Source organism: Mesoplodon densirostris, chromosome 5 (assembly GCF_025265405.1).
Source record: "Mesoplodon densirostris isolate mMesDen1 chromosome 5, mMesDen1 primary haplotype, whole genome shotgun sequence".
In the NCBI taxonomy this organism is placed as follows: domain Eukaryota; kingdom Metazoa; phylum Chordata; class Mammalia; order Artiodactyla; family Ziphiidae; genus Mesoplodon; species Mesoplodon densirostris.
This window is the reverse complement of record NC_082665.1, coordinates 70,870,195-70,894,255: the sequence shown is the minus strand read 5'-3', so window position 1 is coordinate 70,894,255 and position 24,061 is coordinate 70,870,195.

Here is a 24,061-nt window from a genome sequence, read left to right as displayed (position 1 = left end):
CTATTTGGCCAAGCGTTCCAAAGTCCTCCCGGACTCTGGCCTAGCAGCTCCTGGGTGTAATGCAGACGGTCCCCACAGCTGAACCACTGCTGCGATGAGGAAACACTGTGTTTACGGTTCATACTGGGAACACTTACCTGCCGTGTCTCTGTGGGAGCAGAAGGTCGACTTCAGAGGCAGCCAGAAAAACGTACAGTTTGCCCTTTCAACGCTACCTGTGGTTTCGTGAGACACGCGGCCACTGTTGCCTCTCCCCAGAAATTATATCCTCGAAGCCCTTCAGCCCATGCAGGAGCACCTGGGTGCCAACATTTTCTCCGGGAAGCGTCAGCGTGCGGGTTGCATCTCTTTCTCGTGGTCAGAAACTACAGAGCACTGTGCTGGGTTCCATGCTGACATTGGTTACCTAAAGCCAGGAGCATTACTTTCCCAGTGGGAGAGCTGAAAGTGCGGCCCCAAAGTGTGCTGAGAAACAGTGCGGTTGCTCGTGCTCGCTTCACCGTTAGAACGGCTTTGCGAAGGGCAAGGCAGTGTGACTGGAGATACCCTCTCTTTTCTGCTCCGTGCAGGAGGCTTTCCTGGCGCCCCATGTCCCTAAAGGGAACACTCTACGGTTCCACAAGGACCAGAGGATGGGTCAGGGATGCCCTCCATGAATGCACTAGTGCAGAGTTTGGCCAGGACACCTTAAGCATGTAGTGCATGACAGTTAGCATGCCTTTCTGGAGGCTGCTGCTGCCTCAGCATATGCCTTGGAAGAACACTGGGTGGCGGAAGTGTTCTTGGGGCCCTGCGCCTCTGTCCACTATAAAAGTACCCCGGCTCATCTCTGTGAATGCAGAGTGAGCGGCAACAGCCTGTTCTCTTTGCCGGATAACTACATGGCCAAAACATTCAAAAGTACCCCTGAGCAGAGCTGTAAAACTTCGTACGTGGACCCTCAGGGCTCTCGGTGCGGAAGCTGAGGAGCAATAGGAAACACTGTGCGCAGTGTCCCTTCTGGATGTTCTTAACCTAGCAGCACTTTCTGGCTAGCCATGACTCGACTTTAGTGGCCGTCTGGCAAACGGACCGTTTGCCCCTGAACACGGCTAGGCTTCTGGCAGGTTCAGGGCAAAGCACACTGATCACCAAGTACAAACAACCAAGGTCCGGGGATAGCCTCCACAATGCTTGCCGGCAGGCAGCCTTTGCCCAGAAGCCTCAGTCAAAGCAGTGACTTGACGCGAGTGTGCTGTTCAGGACTCCTAGGACTCCAGGGGGCTCACCACGTCGCATGGCAAAACACTGTGTCCCCAGTGTGTCTTCCTGGGCGACCGCACCAAAAAGTGATACCTGAGGCAATTGGGACTGGTTCCCTGCACGAAGGATGAAAGGCAACACTCTGCTCTCTTCCCTGCCCACCTATTCGCCCAAGCGTTCCAAAGTCCTCCCGGACTCCGGCCTAGCAGCTCCTGGGTGTAATGCAGACGGTCCCCACAGCTGAACCACTGCTGCGATGAGGAAACACTGTGTTTACGGTTCATACTGGGAAAACTTACCTGCCGTGTCTCTGTGGGAGCAGAAGGTCGACTTCAGAGGCAGCCAGAAAAACGTACAGTTTGCCCTTTCAACGCTACCTGTGGTTTCGTGAGACACGCGGACACTGTTGCCTCTCCCCAGAAATTATATCCTCGAAGCCCTTCAGCCCATGCAGGAGCACCTGGGTGCCAACATTTTCTCCGGGAAGCGTCAGCGTGCGAGTTGCATCTCATTCTCGTGGTCAAAAACTACAGAGCACTGTGCTGGGTTCCATGCTGATATTGGTTACCTAAAGCCAGGAGCATTACTTTCCCAGTGGGAGAGCTGAAAGTGCGGCCCCAAAGTGTGCTGAGAAACAGTGCGGTTGCTCGTGCTCTCTTCACCGTTAGAACGGCTTTGCGAAGGGCAAGGCAGTGTGACTGGAGAAACCCTCTCTTTTCTCCTCCGTGCAGGAGGCTTTCCTGGCGCCCCATGTCCCTAAAGGGAACACTCTACGGTTCCACAAGGACCAGAGGATGGGTCAGGGATGCCCTCCATGAATGCACTAGTGCAGAGTTTGGCCAGGACACCTTAAGCATGTAGTGCATGACAGTTAGCATGCCTTTCTGGAGGCTGCTGCTGCCTCAGCATATGCCTTGGAAGAACACTGGGTGGCGGAAGTGTTCTTGGGGCCCTGCGCCTCTGTCCACTATAAAAGTACCCCGGCTCATCTCTGTGAATGCAGAGTGAGCGGCAACAGCCTGTTCTCTTTGCCGGATAACTACATGGCCAAAACATTCAAAAGTAGCCCTGAGCAGAGCTGTAAAAGTTCGTACGTGGACCCTCAGGGCTCTCGGTGCGGAAGCTGAGGAGCAATAGGAAACACTGTGCGCAGTGTCCCTTCTGGATGTTCTTAACCTAGCAGCACTTTCTGGCTAGCCATGACTCGACTTTAGTGGCCGTCTTGCAAACGGACCGTTTGCCCCTGAACACGGCTAGGCTTCTGGTAGTTTCAGGGCACCGCACACTGATCACGAAGTACAAACAACCAAGGTCCGGGGATAGCCTCGACAATGCTTGCCGGCAGGCAGCCTTTGCCCAGAAGCCTCAGTCAAAGCAGTGACTTGACGAGAGTGTGCTGTTCAGGACTCCTAGGACTCCTGGGGGCTCACCACGTCGCATGGCAAAACACTGTGTCCCAGTGTGTCTTCCTGGGCGACCGCACCAAAAAGTGATACCTGAGGCAATTGGGACTGGTTCCCTGCACGAAGGATGAAAGGCAACACTCTGCTCTCTTCGCTGCCCACCTATTTCGCCAAGCGTTCCAAAGTCCTCCCGGACTCCGGCCTAGCAGCTCCTGGGTGTAATGCAGACGGTCCCCACAGCTGAACCACTGCTGCGATGAGGAAACACTGTGTTTACAGTTCATACTGGGAACCCTTACCTGCCGTGTCTCTGTGGGAGCAGAAGGTCGACTTCAGAGGCAGCCAGAAAAACGTACAGTTTGCCCTTTCAACGCTACCTGTGGTTTTGTGAGACACGCGGACACTGTTGCCTCTCCCCAGAACTTATATCCTCGAAGCCCTTCAGCCCATGCAGGAGCACCTGGGTGCCAACATTTTCTCCGGGAAGCGTCAGCGTGCGGGTTGCATCTGATACTCGTGGTCAAAAACTACAGAGCACTGTGCTGGGTTCCATGCTGATATTGGTTACCTAAAGCCAGGAGCATTACTTTCCCAGTGGGAGAGCTGAAAGTGCGGCTCCAAAGTGTGCTGAGAAACAATGCGGTTGCTCGTGTTCGCTTCACCGTTAGAACGGCTTTGCGAAGGGCAAGGCAGTGTGACTGGAGAAACCCTCTCTTTTCTCCTCCGTGCAGGAGGCTTTCCTGGCGCCCCATGTCCCTAAAGGGAACACTCTACGGTTCCACAAGGACCAGAGGATGGGTCAGGGATGCCCTCCATGAATGCACTAGTGCAGTGTTTGGCCAGGACACCTTAAGCATGTAGTGCATGACAGTTAGCATGCCTCTCTGGAGGCTGCTGCTGCCTCAGCATATGCCTTGGAAGAACACTGGGTGGCGGAAGTGTTCTTGGGGCCCTGCGCCTCTGTCCACTATAAAAGTACCCCGGCTCACCTCTGTGAATGCAGAGTGAGCCGCAACAGCCTGTTCTCTTTGCCGGATAACTACATGGCCAAAACATTCAAAAGTAGCCCTGAGCAGAGCTGTAAAACTTCGTACGTGGACCCTCAGTGCTCTCGGTGCGGAAGCTGAGGAGCAATAGGAAACACTGTGCGCAGTGTCCCTTCTGGATGTTCTTAACCTAGCAGCACTTTCTGGCTAGCCATGACTCGACTTTAGTGGCCGTCTTGCAAACGGACCGTTTGCCCCTGAACACGGCTAGGCTTCTGGCAGGTTCAGGGCACCGCACACTGATCACGAAGTACAAACAACCAAGGTCCGGGGATAGCCTCGACAATGCTTGCCGGCAGGCAGCCTTTGCCCAGAAGCGTCAGTCAAAGCAGTGACTTGACGCGAGTGCGCTGTTCAGGACTCCTAGGACTCCTGGGGGCTCACCACGTCGCATGGCAAAACACTGTGTCCCAGTGTGTCTTCCTGGGCGACCGCACCAAAAAGTGATACCTGAGGCAATTGGGACTGGTTCCCTGCACGAAGGATGAAAGGCAACACTCTGCTCTCTTCGCTGCCCACCTATTTGGCCAAGCGTTCCAAAGTCCTCCCGGACTCTGGCCTAGCAGCTCCTGGGTGTAATGCAGACGGTCCCCACAGCTGAACCACTGCTGCGATGAGGAAACACTGTGTTTACGGTTCATACTGGGAACACTTACCTGCCGTGTCTCTGTGGGAGCAGAAGGTCGACTTCAGAGGCAGCCAGAAAAACGTACAGTTTGCCCTTTCAACGCTACCTGTGGTTTCGTGAGACACGCGGACACTGTTGCCTCTCCCCAGAAATTATATCCTCGAAGCCCTTCAGCCCATGCAGGAGCACCTGGGTGCCAACATTTTCTCCGGGAAGCGTCAGCGTGCGGGTTGCATCTCTTTCTCGTGGTCAGAAACTACAGAGCACTGTGCTGGGTTCCATGCTGACATTGGTTACCTAAAGCCAGGAGCATTACTTTCCCAGTGGGAGAGCTGAAAGTGCGGCCCCAAAGTGTGCTGAGAAACAGTGCGGTTGCTCGTGCTCGCTTCACCGTTAGAACGGCTTTGCGAAGGGCAAGGCAGTGTGACTGGAGATACCCTCTCTTTTCTGCTCCGTGCAGGAGGCTTTCCTGGCGCCCCATGTCCCTAAAGGGAACACTCTACGGTTCCACAAGGACCAGAGGATGGGTCAGGGATGCCCTCCATGAATGCACTAGTGCAGAGTTTGGCCAGGACACCTTAAGCATGTAGTGCATGACAGTTAGCATGCCTTTCTGGAGGCTGCTGCTGCCTCAGCATATGCCTTGGAAGAACACTGGGTGGCGGAAGTGTTCTTGGGGCCCTGCGCCTCTGTCCACTATAAAAGTACCCCGGCTCATCTCTGTGAATGCAGAGTGAGCGGCAACAGCCTGTTCTCTTTGCCGGATAACTACATGGCCAAAACATTCAAAAGTACCCCTGAGCAGAGCTGTAAAACTTCGTACGTGGACCCTCAGGGCTCTCGGTGCGGAAGCTGAGGAGCAATAGGAAACACTGTGCGCAGTGTCCCTTCTGGATGTTCTTAACCTAGCAGCACTTTCTGGCTAGCCATGACTCGACTTTAGTGGCCGTCTGGCAAACGGACCGTTTGCCCCTGAACACGGCTAGGCTTCTGGCAGGTTCAGGGCAAAGCACACTGATCACCAAGTACAAACAACCAAGGTCCGGGGATAGCCTCCACAATGCTTGCCGGCAGGCAGCCTTTGCCCAGAAGCCTCAGTCAAAGCAGTGACTTGACGCGAGTGTGCTGTTCAGGACTCCTAGGACTCCAGGGGGCTCACCACGTCGCATGGCAAAACACTGTGTCCCCAGTGTGTCTTCCTGGGCGACCGCACCAAAAAGTGATACCTGAGGCAATTGGGACTGGTTCCCTGCACGAAGGATGAAAGGCAACACTCTGCTCTCTTCCCTGCCCACCTATTCGCCCAAGCGTTCCAAAGTCCTCCCGGACTCCGGCCTAGCAGCTCCTGGGTGTAATGCAGACGGTCCCCACAGCTGAACCACTGCTGCGATGAGGAAACACTGTGTTTACGGTTCATACTGGGAAAACTTACCTGCCGTGTCTCTGTGGGAGCAGAAGGTCGACTTCAGAGGCAGCCAGAAAAACGTACAGTTTGCCCTTTCAACGCTACCTGTGGTTTCGTGAGACACGCGGACACTGTTGCCTCTCCCCAGAAATTATATCCTCGAAGCCCTTCAGCCCATGCAGGAGCACCTGGGTGCCAACATTTTCTCCGGGAAGCGTCAGCGTGCGAGTTGCATCTCATTCTCGTGGTCAAAAACTACAGAGCACTGTGCTGGGTTCCATGCTGATATTGGTTACCTAAAGCCAGGAGCATTACTTTCCCAGTGGGAGAGCTGAAAGTGCGGCCCCAAAGTGTGCTGAGAAACAGTGCGGTTGCTCGTGCTCTCTTCACCGTTAGAACGGCTTTGCGAAGGGCAAGGCAGTGTGACTGGAGAAACCCTCTCTTTTCTCCTCCGTGCAGGAGGCTTTCCTGGCGCCCCATGTCCCTAAAGGGAACACTCTACGGTTCCACAAGGACCAAAGGAAGTGTCAAGGATGCCATCCATGAATGGACTCGTGCAGAGTTTGGCCAGGACACCTTATTAAGCATGTAGTGCATGACAGTTAGCATGCCTTTCTGGAGGCTGCTGCTGCCTCAGCATATGCCTTGGAAGAACACTGGGTGGCGGAAGAGTTCTTGGGGCCCTGCGCATCTGTCCACTATAAAAGTGCCCCGGTTCATCTCTGGGAATGCAGAGTGAGCCGCAACAGCCTGTTCTCTTTGCCGGATAACTACATGGCCAAAACATTCAAAAGTGCCCCTGAGCAGAGCTGTAAAATTTCGTACGTGGACCCTCAGGGCTCTCGGTGCGGAAGCTGAGGAGCAATAGGAAACACTGTGCGCAGTGTCCCTTCTGGATGTTCTTAACCTAGCAGCACTTTCTGGCTAGCCATGACTCGACTTTAGTGGCCGTCTGGCAAACGGACCGTTTGCCCCTGAACACTGCTAGGCTGCTGGCAGGTTCAGGGCCCCGCACACTGATCACGAAGTACAAACAACCAAGGTCCGGGGATAGCATCCACAATGCTTGCCGGCAGGCAGCCTTTGCCCAGAAGCCTCAGGCAAAGCAGTGGCTTGACGCGAGTGTGCTGTTCAGGACTCCGAGGACTCCTGGGGGCTCTCCACATCGCATGAAAAAACACTGTGTCCCGAGTGTGTCTTCTTGGGCGACCTCACCAAAATGAGATACCTGAGGCAATTGGGACTGGTTCCCTGCAAGAAGAATGAAAGGCAACACTCTGCTCTCTTCGCTTCCCACCTATATGGCCAAGCATTCCAAAGTCCTCCCGTACTCCGGCCTAGCAGCTCCTGGGTGTAATGCAGACGGTCCCCACAGCTGAACCACTGCTGCGATGAGGAAACACTGTGTTTACGGTTCATACTGGGAACCCTTACCTGCCGTGTCTCTGTGGGAGCAGAAGGTCGACTTCAGAGGCAGCCAGACAAACGTACAGTTTGCCCTTTCAACGCTACCTGTGGTTTTGTGAGACACGCGGACACTGTTGCCTCTCCCCAGAAATTATATCCTCGAAGCCCTTCAGCCCATGCAGGAGCACCTGGGTGCCAACATTTTCTCCGGGAAGCACCAGGGTGCTGGTTGCGTGTCGTTCTCGTGGTCAAAAACTACAGAGCACTGTGCTGGGTTCCATGTTGATATTGGTCACCTAAAGCCAGGAGCATTACTTTCCCAGTGGGAGAGCTGAAAGTGCGGCCCCAAAGTGTGCTGAGAAACAGTGCGGTTGCTCGTGTTATCTTCACCGTTAGAACTGCTTTGCGAAGGGCAAGGCAGTGTGACTGGAGATACCCTCTCTTTTCTCCTCCGTGCAGGAGGCTTTCCTGGCGCCCCATGTCCCTAAAGGGAACACTCTACGGTTCCACAAGGACCAGAGGATGGGTCAGGGATGCCGTCCATGAATGCACTAGTGCAGAGTTTGGCCCGGACACCTTAAGCATGTAGTGCATGACAGTTAGCATGCCTTTCTGGAGGCTGCTGCTGCCTCAGCATATGCCTGGGAAGAACACTGGGTGGCGGAAGAGTTCTTGGGGCCCTGCGCCTCTGTCCACTATAAAAGTGCCCCGGTTCATCTCTGGGAATGCAGAGTGAGCCGCAACAGCCTGTTCTCTTTGCCGGATAACTACATGGCCAAAACATTCAAAAGTGCCCCTGAGCAGAGCTGTAAAAGTTCGTACGTGGACCCTCAGGGCTCTCGGTGCGGAAGCTGAGGAGCAATAGGAAACACTGTGCGCAGTGTCCCTTCTGGATGTTCTTAACCTAGCAGCACTTTCTGGCTAGCCATGACTCGACTTTAATGGCCGTCTTGCAAACGGACCGTTTGCCCCTGAACACGGCTAGGCTTCTGGCAGGTTCAGGGCACCGCACACTGATCACGAAGTACAAACAACCAAGGTCCGGGGATAGCCTCCACAATGCTTGCCGGCAGGCAGCCTTTGCCCAGAAGCCTCAGTCAAAGCAGTGACTTGACGCGAGTGTGCTGTTCAGGACTCCTAGGACTCCTGGGGGCTCACCACGTCGCATGGCAAAACACTGTGTCCCAGTGTGTCTTCCTGGGCGACCGCACCAAAAAGTGATACCTGAGGCAATTGGGACTGGTTCCCTGCACGAAGGATGAAAGGCAACACTCTGCTCTCTTCGCTGCCCACCTATTTGGCCAAGCGTTCCAAAGTCCTCCCGGACTCCGGCCTAGCAGCTCCTGGGTGTAATGCAGACGGTCCCCACAGCTGAACCACTGCTGCGATGAGGAAACACTGTGTTTACGGTTCATACTGGGAACCCTTACCTGCCGTGTCTCTGTGGGAGCAGAAGGTCGACTTCAGAGGCAGCCAGACAAACGTACAGTTTGCCCTTTCAACGCTACCTGTGGTTTCGTGAGACACGCGGACACTGTTGCCTCTCCCCAGAAATCATATCCTCGAAGCTCTTCAGCCCATGCAGGAGCACCTGGGTGCCAACATTTTCTCCGGGGAGCGTCAGCGTGCAGGTTGCATCTCATTCTCGTGGTCAAAAACTACAGAGCACTGTGCTGGGTTCCATGCTGATATTGGTTACCTAAAGTCAGGAGCACTACTTTCCCAGTGGGAGAGCTGAAAGTGCGGCCCCAAAGTGTGCTGAGAAACAGTGCGGTTGCTCGTGCTCTCTTCACCGTTAGAACGGCTTTGCGAAGGGCAAGGCAGTGTGACTGGAGAAACCCTCTCTTTTCTCCTCCGTGCAGGAGGCTTTCCTGGCGCCCCATGTCCCTAAAGGGAACACTCTATGGTTCCACAAGGACCAAAGGAAGGGTCAAGGATGCCATCAATGAATGGACTCGTGCAGAGTTTGGCCAGGACACCTTAAGCATGTCGTGCATGACAGTTAGCATGCCTTTCTGGAGGCTGCTGCTGCCTCAGCATATGCCTGGGAAGAACACTGGGTGGCGGAAGAGTTCTTGGGGCCCTGCGCCTCTGTCCACTATAAAAGTGCCCCGGTTCATCTCTGGGAATGCAGAGTGAGCCGCAACAGCCTGTTCTCTTTGCCGGATAACTACATGGCCAAAACATTCAAAAGTGCCCCTGAGCAGAGCTGTAAAAGTTCGTACGTGGACCCTCAGGGCTCTCGGTGCGGAAGCTGAGGAGCAATAGGAAACACTGTGCGCAGTGTCCCTTCTGGATGTTCTTAACCTAGCAGCACTTTCTGGCTAGCCATGACTCGACTTTAGTGGCCGTCTTGCAAACGGACCGTTTGTCCCTGAACACGGCTAGGCTTCTGGCAGGTTCAGGGCACCGCACACTGATCACGAAGTACAAACAACCAAGGTCCGGGGATAGCCTCGACAATGCTTGCCGGCAGGCAGCCTTTGCCCAGAAGCCTCAGTCAAAGCAGTGACTTGACGCGAGTGTGCTGTTCAGGACTCCTAGGACTCCTGGGGGCTCACCACGTCGCATGGCAAAACACTGTGTCCCAGTGTGTCTTCCTGGGCGACCGCACCAAAAAGTGATACCTGAGGCAATTGGGACTGGTTCCCTGCACGAAGGATGAAAGGCAACACTCTGCTCTCTTCGCTGCCCACCTATTTGGCCAAGCGTTCCAAAGTCCTCCCGGACTCCGGCCTAGCAGCTCCTGGGTGTAATGCAGACGGTCCCCACAGCTGAACCACTGCTGCGATGAGGAAACACTGTGTTTACAGTTCATACTGGGAACCCTTACCTGCCGTGTCTCTGTGGGAGCAGAAGGTCGACTTCAGAGGCAGCCAGACAAACGTACAGTTTGCCCTTTCAACGCTACCTGTGGTTTTGTGAGACACGCGGACACTGTTGCCTCTCCCCAGAAATTATATCCTCGAAGCTCTTCAGCCCATGCAGAAGCACCTGGGTGCCAACATTTTCTCCGGGAAGCGTCAGCGTGCGGGTTGCATCTCATTCTCGTGGTCAAAAACTACAGAGCACTGTGCTGGGTTCCATGCTGATATTGGTTACCTAAAGCCAGGAGCATTACTTTCCCAGTGGGAGAGCTGAAAGTGCGGCCCCAAAGTGTGCTGAGAAACAGTGCGGTTGCTCGTGCTCTCTTCACCGTTAGAACGGCTTTGCGAAGGGCAAGGCAGTGTGACTGGAGAAACCCTCTCTTTTCTCCTCCGTGCAGGAGGCTTTCCTGGCGCCCCATGTCCCTAAAGGGAACACTCTACGGTTCCACAAGGACCAGAGGATGGGTCAGGGATGCCCTCCATGAATGCACTAGTGCAGAGTTTGGCCAGGACACCTTAAGCATGTAGTGCATGACAGTTAGCATGCCTTTCTGGAGGCTGCTGCTGCCTCAGCATATGCCTTGGAAGAACACTGGGTGGCGGAAGTGTTCTTGGGGCCCTGCGCCTCTGTCCACTATAAAAGTACCCCGGCTCATCTCTGTGAATGCAGAGTGAGCGGCAACAGCCTGTTCTCTTTGCCGGATAACTACATGGCCAAAACATTCAAAAGTAGCCCTGAGCAGAGCTGTAAAAGTTCGTACGTGGACCCTCAGGGCTCTCGGTGCGGAAGCTGAGGAGCAATAGGAAACACTGTGCGCAGTGTCCCTTCTGGATGTTCTTAACCTAGCAGCACTTTCTGGCTAGCCATGACTCGACTTTAGTGGCCGTCTTGCAAACGGACCGTTTGCCCCTGAACACGGCTAGGCTTCTGGTAGTTTCAGGGCACCGCACACTGATCACGAAGTACAAACAACCAAGGTCCGGGGATAGCCTCGACAATGCTTGCCGGCAGGCAGCCTTTGCCCAGAAGCCTCAGTCAAAGCAGTGACTTGACGAGAGTGTGCTGTTCAGGACTCCTAGGACTCCTGGGGGCTCACCACGTCGCATGGCAAAACACTGTGTCCCAGTGTGTCTTCCTGGGCGACCGCACCAAAAAGTGATACCTGAGGCAATTGGGACTGGTTCCCTGCACGAAGGATGAAAGGCAACACTCTGCTCTCTTCGCTGCCCACCTATTTCGCCAAGCGTTCCAAAGTCCTCCCGGACTCCGGCCTAGCAGCTCCTGGGTGTAATGCAGACGGTCCCCACAGCTGAACCACTGCTGCGATGAGGAAACACTGTGTTTACAGTTCATACTGGGAACCCTTACCTGCCGTGTCTCTGTGGGAGCAGAAGGTCGACTTCAGAGGCAGCCAGAAAAACGTACAGTTTGCCCTTTCAACGCTACCTGTGGTTTTGTGAGACACGCGGACACTGTTGCCTCTCCCCAGAAATTATATCCTCGAAGCCCTTCAGCCCATGCAGGAGCACCTGGGTGCCAACATTTTCTCCGGGAAGCGTCAGCGTGCGGGTTGCATCTGATACTCGTGGTCAAAAACTACAGAGCACTGTGCTGGGTTCCATGCTGATATTGGTTACCTAAAGCCAGGAGCATTACTTTCCCAGTGGGAGAGCTGAAAGTGCGGCTCCAAAGTGTGCTGAGAAACAATGCGGTTGCTCGTGCTCGCTTCACCGTTAGAACGGCTTTGCGAAGGGCAAGGCAGTGTGACTGGAGAAACCCTCTCTTTTCTCCTCCGTGCAGGAGGCTTTCCTGGCGCCCCATGTCCCTAAAGGGAACACTCTACGGTTCCACAAGGACCAGAGGATGGGTCAGGGATGCCCTCCATGAATGCACTAGTGCAGTGTTTGGCCAGGACACCTTAAGCATGTAGTGCATGACAGTTAGCATGCCTCTCTGGAGGCTGCTGCTGCCTCAGCATATGCCTTGGAAGAACACTGGGTGGCGGAAGTGTTCTTGGGGCCCTGCGCCTCTGTCCACTATAAAAGTACCCCGGCTCACCTCTGTGAATGCAGAGTGAGCCGCAACAGCCTGTTCTCTTTGCCGGATAACTACATGGCCAAAACATTCAAAAGTAGCCCTGAGCAGAGCTGTAAAACTTCGTACGTGGACCCTCAGTGCTCTCGGTGCGGAAGCTGAGGAGCAATAGGAAACACTGTGCGCAGTGTCCCTTCTGGATGTTCTTAACCTAGCAGCACTTTCTGGCTAGCCATGACTCGACTTTAGTGGCCGTCTTGCAAACGGACCGTTTGCCCCTGAACACGGCTAGGCTTCTGGCAGGTTCAGGGCACCGCACACTGATCACGAAGTACAAACAACCAAGGTCCGGGGATAGCCTCGACAATGCTTGCCGGCAGGCAGCCTTTGCCCAGAAGCCTCAGTCAAAGCAGTGACTTGACGCGAGTGCGCTGTTCAGGACTCCTAGGACTCCTGGGGGCTCACCACGTCGCATGGCAAAACACTGTGTCCCAGTGTGTCTTCCTGGGCGACCGCACCAAAAAGTGATACCTGAGGCAATTGGGACTGGTTCCCTGCACGAAGGATGAAAGGCAACACTCTGCTCTCTTCGCTGCCCACCTATTTGGCCAAGCGTTCCAAAGTCCTCCCGGACTCTGGCCTAGCAGCTCCTGGGTGTAATGCAGACGGTCCCCACAGCTGAACCACTGCTGCGATGAGGAAACACTGTGTTTACGGTTCATACTGGGAACACTTACCTGCCGTGTCTCTGTGGGAGCAGAAGGTCGACTTCAGAGGCAGCCAGAAAAACGTACAGTTTGCCCTTTCAACGCTACCTGTGGTTTTGTGAGACACGCGGACACTGTTGCCTCTCCCCAGAAATTATATCCTCGAAGCCCTTCAGCCCATGCAGGAGCACCTGGGTGCCAACATTTTCTCCGGGAAGCGTCAGCGTGCGGGTTGCATCTCTTTCTCGTGGTCAGAAACTACAGAGCACTGTGCTGGGTTCCATGCTGACATTGGTTACCTAAAGCCAGGAGCATTACTTTCCCAGTGGGAGAGCTGAAAGTGCGGCCCCAAAGTGTGCTGAGAAACAGTGCGGTTGCTCGTGCTCGCTTCACCGTTAGAACGGCTTTGCGAAGGGCAAGGCAGTGTGACTGGAGATACCCTCTCTTTTCTGCTCCGTGCAGGAGGCTTTCCTGGCGCCCCATGTCCCTAAAGGGAACACTCTACGGTTCCACAAGGACCAGAGGATGGGTCAGGGATGCCCTCCATGAATGCACTAGTGCAGAGTTTGGCCAGGACACCTTAAGCATGTAGTGCATGACAGTTAGCATGCCTTTCTGGAGGCTGCTGCTGCCTCAGCATATGCCTTGGAAGAACACTGGGTGGCGGAAGTGTTCTTGGGGCCCTGCGCCTCTGTCCACTATAAAAGTACCCCGGCTCATCTCTGTGAATGCAGAGTGAGCGGCAACAGCCTGTTCTCTTTGCCGGATAACTACATGGCCAAAACATTCAAAAGTACCCCTGAGCAGAGCTGTAAAACTTCGTACGTGGACCCTCAGGGCTCTCGGTGCGGAAGCTGAGGAGCAATAGGAAACACTGTGCGCAGTGTCCCTTCTGGATGTTCTTAACCTAGCAGCACTTTCTGGCTAGCCATGACTCGACTTTAGTGGCCGTCTGGCAAACGGACCGTTTGCCCCTGAACACGGCTAGGCTTCTGGCAGGTTCAGGGCAAAGCACACTGATCACCAAGTACAAACAACCAAGGTCCGGGGATAGCCTCCACAATGCTTGCCGGCAGGCAGCCTTTGCCCAGAAGCCTCAGTCAAAGCAGTGACTTGACGCGAGTGTGCTGTTCAGGACTCCTAGGACTCCAGGGGGCTCACCACGTCGCATGGCAAAACACTGTGTCCCCAGTGTGTCTTCCTGGGCGACCGCACCAAAAAGTGATACCTGAGGCAATTGGGACTGGTTCCCTGCACGAAGGATGAAAGGCAACACTCTGCTCTCTTCCCTGCCCACCTATTCGCCCAAGCGTTCCAAAGTCCTCCCGGACTCCGGCCTAGCAGCTCCTGGGTGTAATGCAGACGGTCCCCACAGCTGAACCACTGCTGCGATGAGGAAACACTGTGTTTACGGTTCATACTGGGAAAACTTACCTGCCGTGTCTCTGTGGGAGCAGAAGGTCGACTTCAGAGGCAGCCAGAAAAACGTACAGTTTGCCCTTTCAACGCTACCTGTGGTTTCGTGAGACACGCGGACACTGTTGCCTCTCCCCAGAAATTATATCCTCGAAGCCCTTCAGCCCATGCAGGAGCACCTGGGTGCCAACATTTTCTCCGGGAAGCGTCAGCGTGCGAGTTGCATCTCATTCTCGTGGTCAAAAACTACAGAGCACTGTGCTGGGTTCCATGCTGATATTGGTTACCTAAAGCCAGGAGCATTACTTTCCCAGTGGGAGAGCTGAAAGTGCGGCCCCAAAGTGTGCTGAGAAACAGTGCGGTTGCTCGTGCTCTCTTCACCGTTAGAACGGCTTTGCGAAGGGCAAGGCAGTGTGACTGGAGAAACCCTCTCTTTTCTCCTCCGTGCAGGAGGCTTTCCTGGCGCCCCATGTCCCTAAAGGGAACACTCTACGGTTCCACAAGGACCAAAGGAAGTGTCAAGGATGCCATCCATGAATGGACTCGTGCAGAGTTTGGCCAGGACACCTTATTAAGCATGTAGTGCATGACAGTTAGCATGCCTTTCTGGAGGCTGCTGCTGCCTCAGCATATGCCTTGGAAGAACACTGGGTGGCGGAAGAGTTCTTGGGGCCCTGCGCATCTGTCCACTATAAAAGTGCCCCGGTTCATCTCTGGGAATGCAGAGTGAGCCGCAACAGCCTGTTCTCTTTGCCGGATAACTACATGGCCAAAACATTCAAAAGTGCCCCTGAGCAGAGCTGTAAAATTTCGTACGTGGACCCTCAGGGCTCTCGGTGCGGAAGCTGAGGAGCAATAGGAAACACTGTGCGCAGTGTCCCTTCTGGATGTTCTTAACCTAGCAGCACTTTCTGGCTAGCCATGACTCGACTTTAGTGGCCGTCTGGCAAACGGACCGTTTGCCCCTGAACACTGCTAGGCTGCTGGCAGGTTCAGGGCCCCGCACACTGATCACGAAGTACAAACAACCAAGGTCCGGGGATAGCATCCACAATGCTTGCCGGCAGGCAGCCTTTGCCCAGAAGCCTCAGGCAAAGCAGTGGCTTGACGCGAGTGTGCTGTTCAGGACTCCGAGGACTCCTGGGGGCTCTCCACATCGCATGAAAAAACACTGTGTCCCGAGTGTGTCTTCTTGGGCGACCTCACCAAAATGAGATACCTGAGGCAATTGGGACTGGTTCCCTGCAAGAAGAATGAAAGGCAACACTCTGCTCTCTTCGCTTCCCACCTATATGGCCAAGCATTCCAAAGTCCTCCCGTACTCCGGCCTAGCAGCTCCTGGGTGTAATGCAGACGGTCCCCACAGCTGAACCACTGCTGCGATGAGGAAACACTGTGTTTACGGTTCATACTGGGAACCCTTACCTGCCGTGTCTCTGTGGGAGCAGAAGGTCGACTTCAGAGGCAGCCAGACAAACGTACAGTTTGCCCTTTCAACGCTACCTGTGGTTTTGTGAGACACGCGGACACTGTTGCCTCTCCCCAGAAATTATATCCTCGAAGCCCTTCAGCCCATGCAGGAGCACCTGGGTGCCAACATTTTCTCCGGGAAGCACCAGGGTGCTGGTTGCGTGTCGTTCTCGTGGTCAAAAACTACAGAGCACTGTGCTGGGTTCCATGTTGATATTGGTCACCTAAAGCCAGGAGCATTACTTTCCCAGTGGGAGAGCTGAAAGTGCGGCCCCAAAGTGTGCTGAGAAACAGTGCGGTTGCTCGTGTTATCTTCACCGTTAGAACTGCTTTGCGAAGGGCAAGGCAGTGTGACTGGAGATACCCTCTCTTTTCTCCTCCGTGCAGGAGGCTTTCCTGGCGCCCCATGTCCCTAAAGGGAACACTCTACGGTTCCACAAGGACCAGAGGATGGGTCAGGGATGCCGTCCATGAATGCACTAGTGCAGAGTTTGGCCCGGACACCTTAAGCATGTAGTGCATGACAGTTAGCATGCCTTTCTGGAGGCTGCTGCTGCCTCAGCATATGCCTGGGAAGAACACTGGGTGGCGGAAGAGTTCTTGGGGCCCTGCGCCTCTGTCCACTATAAAAGTGCCCCGGTTCATCTCTGGGAATGCAGAGTGAGCCGCAACAGCCTGTTCTCTTTGCCGGATAACTACATGGCCAAAACATTCAAAAGTGCCCCTGAGCAGAGCTGTAAAAGTTCGTACGTGGACCCTCAGGGCTCTCGGTGCGGAAGCTGAGGAGCAATAGGAAACACTGTGCGCAGTGTCCCTTCTGGATGTTCTTAACCTAGCAGCACTTTCTGGCCAGCCATGACTCGACGTTAGAGGCAGTCTTGCAAACGGACCGTTTGCCCCTGAACACGGCTAGGCTTCTGGCAGGTTCAGGGCACCGCACACTGATCACGAAGTACAAACAACCAAGGTCCGGGGATAGCCTCCACAATGCTTGCCGGCAGGCAGCCTTTGCCCAGAAGCCTCAGTCAAAGCAGTGACTTGACGCGAGTGTGCTGTTCAGGACTCCTAGGACTCCTGGGGGCTCACCACGTCGCATGGCAAAACACTGTGTCCCAGTGTGTCTTCCTGGGCGACCGCACCAAAAAGTGATACCTGAGGCAATTGGGACTGGTTCCCTGCACGAAGGATGAAAGGCAACACTCTGCTCTCTTCGCTGCCCACCTATTTGGCCAAGCGTTCCAAAGTCCTCCCGGACTCCGGCCTAGCAGCTCCTGGGTGTAATGCAGACGGTCCCCACAGCTGAACCACTGCTGCGATGAGGAAACACTGTGTTTACGGTTCATACTGGGAACCCTTACCTGCCGTGTCTCTGTGGGAGCAGAAGGTCGACTTCAGAGGCAGCCAGACAAACGTACAGTTTGCCCTTTCAACGCTACCTGTGGTTTCGTGAGACACGCGGACACTGTTGCCTCTCCCCAGAAATCATATCCTCGAAGCCCTTCAGCCCATGCAGGAGCACCTGGGTGCCAACATTTTCTCCGGGGAGCGTCAGCGTGCAGGTTGCATCTCATTCTCGTGGTCAAAAACTACAGAGCACTGTGCTGGGTTCCATGCTGATATTGGTTACCTAAAGTCAGGAGCACTACTTTCCCAGTGGGAGAGCTGAAAGTGCGGCCCCAAAGTGTGCTGAGAAACAGTGCGGTTGCTCGTGCTCTCTTCACCGTTAGAACGGCTTTGCGAAGGGCAAGGCAGTGTGACTGGAGAAACCCTCTCTTTTCTCCTCCGTGCAGGAGGCTTTCCTGGCGCCCCATGTCCCTAAAGGGAACACTCTATGGTTCCACAAGGACCAAAGGAAGGGTCAAGGATGCCATCAATGAATGGACTCGTGCAGAGTTTGGCCAGGACACCTTAAGCATGTCGTGCATGACAGTTAGCATGCCTTTCTGGAGGCTGCTGCTGCCTCAGCATATGCCTGGGAAGAACACTGGGTGGCGGAAGAGTTCTTGGGGCCCTGCGCCTCTGTCCACTATAAAAGTGCCCCGGTTCATCTCTGGGAATGCAGAGTGAGCCGCAACAGCCTGTTCTCTTTGCCGGATAACTACATGGCCAAAACATTCAAAAGTGCCCCTGAGCAGAGCTGTAAAAGTTCGTACGTGGACCCTCAGGGCTCTCGGTGCGGAAGCTGAGGAGCAATAGGAAACACTGTGCGCAGTGTCCCTTCTGGATGTTCTTAACCTAGCAGCACTTTCTGGCTAGCCATGACTCGACTTTAGTGGCCGTCTTGCAAACGGACCGTTTGTCCCTGAACACGGCTAGGCTTCTGGCAGGTTCAGGGCACCGCACACTGATCACGAAGTACAAACAACCAAGGTCCGGGGATAGCCTCGACAATGCTTGCCGGCAGGCAGCCTTTGCCCAGAAGCCTCAGTCAAAGCAGTGACTTGACGCGAGTGTGCTGTTCAGGACTCCTAGGACTCCTGGGGGCTCACCACGTCGCATGGCAAAACACTGTGTCCCAGTGTGTCTTCCTGGGCGACCGCACCAAAAAGTGATACCTGAGGCAATTGGGACTGGTTCCCTGCACGAAGGATGAAAGGCAACACTCTGCTCTCTTCGCTGCCCACCTATTTGGCCAAGCGTTCCAAAGTCCTCCCGGACTCCGGCCTAGCAGCTCCTGGGTGTAATGCAGACGGTCCCCACAGCTGAACCACTGCTGCGATGAGGAAACACTGTGTTTACAGTTCATACTGGGAACCCTTACCTGCCGTGTCTCTGTGGGAGCAGAAGGTCGACTTCAGAGGCAGCCAGACAAACGTACAGTTTGCCCTTTCAACGCTACCTGTGGTTTTGTGAGACACGCGGACACTGTTGCCTCTCCCCAGAAATTATATCCTCGAAGCTCTTCAGCCCATGCAGAAGCACCTGGGTGCCAACATTTTCTCCGGGAAGCGTCAGCGTGCGGGTTGCATCTCATTCTCGTGGTCAAAAACTACAGAGCACTGTGCTGGGTTCCATGCTGATATTGGTTACCTAAAGCCAGGAGCATTACTTTCCCAGTGGGAGAGCTGAAAGTGCGGCCCCAAAGTGTGCTGAGAAACAGTGCGGTTGCTCGTGCTCTCTTCACCGTTAGAACGGCTTTGCGAAGGGCAAGGCAGTGTGACTGGAGAAACCCTCTCTTTTCTCCTCCGAGCAGGAGGCTTTCCTGGCGCCCCATGTCCCTAAAGGGAACACTCTACGGTTCCACAAGGACCAGAGGATGGGTCAGGGATGCCCTCCATGAATGCACTAGTGCAGAGTTTGGCCAGGACACCTTAAGCATGTAGTGCATGACAGTTAGCATGCCTTTCTGGAGGCTGCTGCTGCCTCAGCATATGCCTTGGAAGAACACTGGGTGGCGGAAGTGTTCTTGGGGCCCTGCGCCTCTGTCCACTATAAAAGTGCCCCGGTTCATCTCTGTGAATGCAGAGTGAGCCGCAACAGCCTGTTCTCTTTGCCGGATAACTACATGGCCAAAACATTCAAAAGTACCCCTGAAAAGAGCTGTAAAACTTCGTACGTGGACCCTCAGGGCTCTCGGTGCGGAAGCTGAGGAGCAATAGGAAACACTGTGCGCAGTGTCCCTTCTGGATGTTCTTAACCTAGCAGCACTTTCTGGGTAGCCATGACTCGACTATAGTGGCCGTCTTGCAAACGGACCGTTTGCCCCTGAACACGGCTAGGCTTCTGGCAGGTTCAGGGCACCGCACACTGATCACGAAGTACAAACAACCAAGGTCCGGGGATAGCCTCCACAATGCTTGCCGGCAGGCAGCCTTTGCCCAGAAGCCTCAGGCAAAGCAGTGACTTGACGCGAGTGTGCTGTTCAGGACTCCTAGGACTCCTGGGGGCTCACCACGTCGCATGGCAAAACACTGTGTCCCAGTGTGTCTTCCTGGGCGACCGCACCAAAAAGTGATACCTGAGGCAATTGGGACTGGTTCCCTGCACGAAGGATGAAAGGCAACACTCTGCTCTCTTCGCTGCCCACCTATTTGGCCAAGCGTTCCAAAGTCCTCCCGGACTCCGGCCTAGCAGCTCCTGGGTGTAATGCAGACGGTCCCCACAGCTCAACCACTGCTGCGATGAGGAAACACTGTGTTTACGGTTCCTAATGGGAACCCTTACCTGCCGTGTCTCTGTGGGAGCAGAAGGTCGACTTCAGAGGCAGCCAGAGAAACGTACAGTTTACCCTTTCAACGCTACCTGTGGTTTTGTGAGACACGCGGACACTGTTGCCTCTCCCCAGAAATTATATCCTCGAAGCCCTTCAGCCCATGCAGGAGCACCTGGGTGCCAACATTTTCTCCGGGAAGCGTCAGCGTGCGGGTTGCATCTCATTCTCGTGGTCAAAAACTACAGAGCACTGTGCTGGGTTCCATGCTGATATTGGTTACCTAAAGCCAGGAGCATTACTTTCCCAGTGGGAGAGCTGAAAGTGCGGCCCCAAAGTGTGCTGAGAAACAGTGCGGTTGCTCGTGCTCTCTTCACCGTTAGAACGGCTTTGCGAAGGGCAAGGCAGTGTGACTGGAGATACCCTCTCTTTTCTCCTCCGTGCAGGAGGCTTTCCTGGCGCCCCATGTCCCTAAAGGGAACACTCTACGGTTCCACAAGCACCAGAGGATGGGTCAGGGATGCCCTCCATGAATGCACTAGTGCAGAGTTTGGCCAGGACACCTTAAGCATGTAGTGCATGACAGTTAGCATGCCTTTCTGGAGGCTGCTGCTGCCTCAGCATATGCCTTGGAAGAACACTGGGTGGCGGAAGTGTTCTTGGGGCCCTGCGCCTCTGTCCACTATAAAAGTGCCCCGGTTCATCTCTGTGAATGCAGAGTGAGCCGCAACAGCCTGTTCTCTTTGCCGGATAACTACATGGCCAAAACATTCAAAAGTACCCCTGAAAAGAGCTGTAAAACTTCGTACGTGGACCCTCAGGGCTCTCGGTGCGGAAGCTGAGGAGCAATAGGAAACACTGTGCGCAGTGTCCCTTCTGGATGTTCTTAACCTAGCAGCACTTTCTGGGTAGCCATGACTCGACTATAGTGGCCGTCTTGCAAACGGACCGTTTGCCCCTGAACACGGCTAGGCTTCTGGCAGGTTCAGGGCACCGCACACTGATCACGAAGTACAAACAACCAAGGTCCGGGGATAGCCTCCACAATGCTTGCCGGCAGGCAGCCTTTGCCCAGAAGCCTCAGGCAAAGCAGTGACTTGACGCGAGTGTGCTGTTCAGGACTCCTAGGACTCCTGGGGGCTCACCACGTCGCATGGCAAAACACTGTGTCCCAGTGTGTCTTCCTGGGCGACCGCACCAAAAAGTGATACCTGAGGCAATTGGGACTGGTTCCCTGCACGAAGGATGAAAGGCAACACTCTGCTCTCTTCGCTGCCCACCTATTTGGCCAAGCGTTCCAAAGTCCTCCCGGACTCCGGCCTAGCAGCTCCTGGGTGTAATGCAGACGGTCCCCACAGCTCAACCACTGCTGCGATGAGGAAACACTGTGTTTACGGTTCCTAATGGGAACCCTTACCTGCCGTGTCTCTGTGGGAGCAGAAGGTCGACTTCAGAGGCAGCCAGAGAAACGTACAGTTTACCCTTTCAACGCTACCTGTGGTTTTGTGAGACACGCGGACACTGTTGCCTCTCCCCAGAAATTATATCCTCGAAGCCCTTCAGCCCATGCAGGAGCACCTGGGTGCCAACATTTTCTCCGGGAAGCGTCAGCGTGCGGGTTGCATCTCATTCTCGTGGTCAAAAACTACAGAGCACTGTGCTGGGTTCCATGCTGATATTGGTTACCTAAAGCCAGGAGCATTACTTTCCCAGTGGGAGAGCTGAAAGTGCGGCCCCAAAGTCTGCTGAGAAACAGTGCGGTTGCTCGTGCTCTCTTCACCGTTAGAACGGCTTTGCGAAGGGCAAGGCAGTGTGACTGGAGAAACCCTCTCTTTTCTCCTCCGTGCAGAAGGCTTTCCTGGCGCCCCATGTCCCTAAAGGGAACACTCTACGGTTCCACAAGGACCAAAGGAAGGGTCAGGGATGCCATCCATGAATGGACTCGTGCAGAGTTTGGCCAGGACACCTTAAGCATGTAGTGCATGACAGTTAGCATGCCTTTCTGGAGGCTGCTGCTGCCTCAGCATATGCCTGGGAAGAACACTGGGTGGCGGAAGTGTTCTTGGGGCCCTGCGCCTCTGTCCACTATAAAAGTACCCCGGTTCATCTCTGTGAATGCAGAGTGAGCCGCAACAGCCTGTTCTCTTTGCCGGATAACTACATGGCCAAAACATTCAAAAGTGCCCCTGAGCAGAGCTGTAAAAATTCGTACGTGGACCCTCAGGGCTCTCCGTGCGGAAGCTGAGGAGCAATAGGAAATACGGTGCGCAGTGTCCCTTCTGGGTGTTCTTAACCTAGCGGCACTTTCTGGCCAGCCATGACTCGACGTTAGAGGCAGTCTTGCAAACGGACCGTTTGCCCCTGAACACGGCTAGGCTTCTGGCAGGTTCAGGGCACCGCACACTGATCACGAAGTACAAACAACCAAGGTCCGGGGATAGCCTCCACAATGCTTGCCGGCAGGCAGCCTTTGCCCAGAAGCCTCAGGCAAAGCAGTGGCTTGACGCGAGTGTGCTGTTCAGGACTCCTAGGACTCCTGGGGGCTCACCACGTCGCATGGCAAAACACTGTGTCCCAGTGTGTCTTCCTGGGCGACCGCACCAAAAAGTGATACCTGAGGCAATTGGGACTGGTTCCCTGCACGAAGGATGAAAGGCAACACTCTGCTCTCTTCGCTGCCCACCTATTCGGCCAAGCGTTCCAAAGTCCTCCCGGACTCCGGCCTAGCAGCTCCTGGGTGTAATGCAGACGGTCCCCACAGCTGAACCACTGCTGCGATGAGGAAACACTGTGTTTACAGTTCATACTGGGAACCCTTACCTGCCGTGTCTCTGTGGGAGCAGAAGGTCGACTTCAGAGGCAGCCAGACAAACGTACAGTTTGCCCTTTCAACGCTACCTGTGGTTTCGTGAGACACGCGGACACTGTTGCCTCTCCCCAGAAATTATATCCTCGAAGCCCTTCAGCCCATGCAGGAGCACCTGGGTGCCAACATTTTCTCCGGGAAGCGTCAGCGTGCGGGTTGCATCTCATTCTCGTGGTCAAAAACTACAGAGCACTGTGCTGGGTTCCATGCTGATATTGGTTACCTAAAGCCAGGAGCATTACTTTCCCAGTGGGAGAGCTGAAAGTGCGGCCCCAAAGTGTGCTGAGAAACAGTGCGGTTGCTCGTGCTCTCTTCACCGTTAGAACGGCTTTGCGAAGGGCAAGGCAGTGTGACTGGAGATACCCTCTCTTTTCTCCTCCGTGCAGGAGGCTTTCCTGGCGCCCCATGTCCCTAAAGGGAACACTCTACGGTTCCACAAGGACCGGAGGATGGGTCAGGGATGCCCTCCATGAATGCACTAGTGCAGAGTTTGGCCAGGACACCTTAAGCATGTAGTGCATGACAGTTAGCATGCCTTTCTGGAGGCTGCTGCTGCCTCAGCATATGCCTTGGAAGAACACTGGGTGGCGGAAGTGTTCTTGGGGCCCTGCGCCTCTGTCCACTATAAAAGTGCCCCGGTTCATCTCTGTGAATGCAGAGTGAGCCGCAACAGCCTGTTCTCTTTGCCGGATAACTACATGGCCAAAACATTCAAAAGTACCCCTGAAAAGAGCTGTAAAACTTCGTACGTGGACCCTCAGGGCTCTCGGTGCGGAAGCTGAGGAGCAATAGGAAACACTGTGCGCAGTGTCCCTTCTGGATGTTCTTAACCTAGCAGCACTTTCTGGCTAGCCATGACTCGACTATAGTGGCCGTCTTGCAAACGGACCGTTTGCCCCTGAACACGGCTAGGCTTCTGGCAGGTTCAGGGCACCGCACACTGATCACGAAGTACAAACAACCAAGGTCCGGGGATAGCCTCCACAATGCTTGCCGGCAGGCAGCCTTTGCCCAGAAGCCTCAGGCAAAGCAGTGACTTGACGCGAGTGTGCTGTTCAGGACTCCTAGGACTCCTGGGGGCTCACCACGTCGCATGGCAAAACACTGTGTCCCAGTGTGTCTTCCTGGGCGACCGCACCAAAAAGTGATACCTGAGGCAATTGGGACTGGTTCCCTGCACGAAGGATGAAAGGCAACACTCTGCTCTCTTCGCTGCCCACCTATTTGGCCAAGCGTTCCAAAGTCCTCCCGGACTCCGGCCTAGCAGCTCCTGGGTGTAATGCAGACGGTCCCCACAGCTCAACCACTGCTGCGATGAGGAAACACTGTGTTTACGGTTCCTAATGGGAACCCTTACCTGCCGTGTCTCTGTGGGAGCAGAAGGTCGACTTCAGAGGCAGCCAGAGAAACGTACAGTTT